This window comes from Solanum tuberosum, unplaced genomic scaffold, assembly GCF_000226075.1.
Source record: "Solanum tuberosum cultivar DM 1-3 516 R44 unplaced genomic scaffold, SolTub_3.0 scf00103, whole genome shotgun sequence".
NCBI classification, from domain to species: domain Eukaryota; kingdom Viridiplantae; phylum Streptophyta; class Magnoliopsida; order Solanales; family Solanaceae; genus Solanum; species Solanum tuberosum.
The window spans coordinates 59,476-63,388 of NW_006239027.1; the positions used below are offsets into that span (position 1 = coordinate 59,476).

Below are 3,913 nucleotides of genomic sequence, written 5' to 3' on the forward strand. Positions count from 1 at the left end.
GGATAAGGGTCTGAAAAATACCTCAACTTTGGTCGGATTTGCTGTTGCGATACTAAACTTTCAGAAGGACCTATTACGTCCCTAGACTATTTAATACCGTATTTTTTACCCCCTGAACTACTTAATAGTGTATTTTAAATGTATATATGTGCCCACGTGGACACATTACTATTTATAATTTTGCATTATTTTTTATGTCCACGTGGGCAAATATATATGTTTAAAATACAGTATTAAATAGTCTAGGGAGGTAATAGGTCCTCATGAAAGTTTAGTATCGCAACAACAAATCCGACCAAAGTTGGGATATTTTTCAGACCCTTATCCTTTTTTTATTATTATATATATATAGGAACAAGTTTCTAAACTATTTTCTAAATAATAGTACAAGATAACAGATTCCATTAACAAATAAAGTAGTCTTATGTTCGAATCTGACAATATTATACTATAATCAAAAGGTTCAATGGCTAGATCGGTCAGAATTGACATAAATGTGAGTTATCATATAAAGGGAAAAGTTAGCACTACTTGGTGAAATAGGTTGAAGTATTTTGTTATCTGGATCAATCAACCTATTCTAGTTCGCTTTGTGTCATTTGATTTTAGAAAATTCATTGGATAGTATAGTTGATTTACATCTAACTATATCGAGGGAATAACTTTAACACTAGAACCCATAGAAACATGACCCTTTTTTGTGAAAAATATCTTCTGAATTATCATCACATTATCGATAGACACAAAAAGCAAATTTTGATATCGCCTATATGAAAAACTCAAAAAGATTGCTTAGATAAATTTTTTTGAGTGAGACGTACACAATCTTCCTAGAGAAAAGAGCACCTTGCATCTACCTTTTCACATTCCTCCCTCTTGCTCGTTTATCTATAGCTCTCTCATCTTAATGAAACTTTCTATGCTTTGAATTTTTTTCTTTCTTTTGAATGTTAAAAAATCCGCTTCAATTTGATTAGGCTAGAAAAAAGGTTTTGTAACAGCAACACACGGAGGTAGTAGAAAAAGATTTAGAAGTATATTACAATAAGAATAATTGAGTGAAGGGTTTATTCCTTCCAAGGGATTTAAATTACAATATTTAAAGGCAAATATAATCTTTTGATAATGTTATTTATTGATGAAATAGGAATATTTTGATGACATGACATAGTGAGTGCGATACACTCATTAGTGGTAAATAAAAGGCTTTATATATTGAGTAATTATAGAAATCACACTTGTTTAAGAGCTAATTACTTATATTCGGGTTAGTTTATAATATTATGAATTTTATCAGATTTTGGACTTCGGATACATGTATCTTACACGTCCTGATACATCAAGATACATATGTATCTCTTGTGCACGCATCCAGATACATGTATCTCGGATATATTATGCTAAAATTAGGTGTAATTTATTTTAGATACACTGTATTTAAATGAATTTGCAAGTATTTGGTTCTCTCACTCGCCTATGATCTCCTATCTTGCTCTCCTCTCTCCATGTATCTGGTATCCCAATGTGCAGTACCATTGAGTTTAATTCAATTGAAGGTTAAACATGCTTATAATAGGAATCAAAAGGTCCTAAATAAAAAATTTACCAATTATTTGAAGGACAAAGTGCTAATTTCCCTTAATTAACATAAGTATTAATTCCTTATTAATTACATAGTGCAAGCATAATTCAACTTAATTAACATAAGTATTGGGAGTATTTATTACTAGCTTAACTCCATTGAAGATCTATCATGGACTAAGCAATTCTAGAGTATCCAAATTCCAAACATACAATTGTCCAACTCCAACACCATATTTAATTAAACATAAATATAATATTAAGTTCTTGCTCAATATAATTTTTGTTGTTACTCAATTAATATTCTGTTCATGATCCACGATCTGCAAACATGTAAAGAAGAAAGGGTGTAAATAATGGATCTGTAATCTTGAAAAATAACATAAGCTATATAAATTGTTAGTGTAAATAATTTGATATAATACATAAATAAACATATAAAATTGACTGCACCTAACTAATAAGCACTTTTAACTTTGATAGTGTACTTCTAGACACTATTTGTAAGTGACTCTTTGTGTAATGCATATTAACTCTGATAAATAAAGTATTTTATTTACCAAAAAAAAAGTGTATGAGAAATACTTTTTGAGAAAATATATCCAAAAATACTTTTTAGAAATTTGATGAAACATCAATTGTTGCTCAAAAATATTTATTGGCCTAAACAAATAGCTCCTCACTGAAAGTGCTTGTTCAAAAAGAAACTTTTACATAAAAATACTTTTCAAAATAAGTTAATTTTAAAAGTTTGGCCAAACAGATTAAATTGTGTATCTCAAATCCAATAAAGATTATCATCTCTCATCATACCGTGTTCTTCGCCAATTGAAATATGTAATCCTTCTAACTCGTCCAAAATTTGATGGATTGGACTGCTAAATAGGTCAACTAATCAACTCGTGAAGTAACACACACAATAACTTAAAACTTTTTGTTTCTTTTAACTTTTGCATATAATAAACTATACCAAATAAATTGAGACAAGTAAAATAATATATTTTGTGCAAAACTTTACCAGGTGGCGATATTGAATCTGGTGCTTGGATTGGTTCCTCAAAATCTCTAAGGTAGAGGGATCTACGTGGTGAACACGATTCTTCTCGAAATTTATAGTCATTGCATCTATAACCTATAGTTAAAGAGGAATTAAGTTATACATCATACAAGTAACATTTAAATTTGGAAAAATAATACTAATAATTAAGGTTAAAAATCAAAATACTAGTAGTGGGCCCTTGGCTATGAGCTTTTTAAAAAATTATTTTTATTTGGAAATCTTAAAGTTTGAGTTGTGTAATGTACACTCAAAGTTGGAGAGCATAAATGTTAGCTGAGGCCAAGTTAAAAGGCATGTTAATGTGTATGCCTTTCTAAAAACTAGCAAAATCACTCAATTTGATTAATTTACCTGAAACATATATGAGCTATTATGTACTATTTCAAATACTTTTCACTTTATTTGAAACTTTTTAAGTTGAAGTTGAAGATGGTGCTGTGATTAGTTATAATTTTAGTAAATAGTATTTAGTTGTTTTTATGTAGGTGTTTGGCCATGAAATTTTTTACGAACTCCAATAAATATGTTTAGCCATAAAATTCTGAAAAAAAGAAAGTATTTTAACTTTTTTCAGGGATTTCAGAATTTTCAAACACAACAAATTCACTTTTTCGCTCTAAATTAATCACAAAAATTCAAAAAACCACCTATAATTTATTCCATGGTCAAACACAACCATATATCATTTTTCATTTTGAAAATAAAAATTATTTTTTTCTATTTTCACACTGAAAATGGTCAAACGTCTACTATTGTGAAAAGGAAAATAAGATTTTGAGTGTTTTTCAAATTTCAAATACTACTTTAAGTGAGTTTGAAATTTTCATGACCAAACACTGATTTTCAAATAAAGTGACTTTTTTTAAAGAAAAAAACATGAATAATTCTAATAGCCAAACAAGTATATATAAAGAAATAAGCATACGAATTAAGAAGTCAGTGAGGGGTTTAACATCTACTATATGTACATAAAAAATATTAAGTGGTAACGTTAAATTATGAATGACGCAGTCAGAATTTTCATTAATATGAAGAAATAAACACACGAAATAAGAAGTCAATAGGGATTCAACATCTACTATATATACTTTTAAAATAATAATTTTAACTATATATAAACAATATTATTTTCTACTAAAGAGAGTTAGGATGAACCTCTCGAACTTATCTAGCTCCGTCCATGTATATTACATTACAATAAAGGGATTAATACTACACCTGGCAATCTCCTAGAGGTTGCTGAGGATGAACAGAGGATTATGATAAAACAAG

General features: G+C 28.6%; 1 long non-coding RNA gene across 1 annotated transcript; it reads right to left on the minus strand.

The window, feature by feature from the left end:
* Nucleotides 1-1,634: 1,634 nt before the first annotated feature.
* LOC107060858 (uncharacterized) lies at nucleotides 1,635-3,913 on the minus strand. The gene is made up of 3 exons (XR_001473568.1): nucleotides 3,860-3,913; nucleotides 2,600-2,713; nucleotides 1,635-1,904 (listed from the first exon to the last, which is right to left on the minus strand). It is a non-coding gene; the product is annotated as an uncharacterized lncRNA (long non-coding RNA).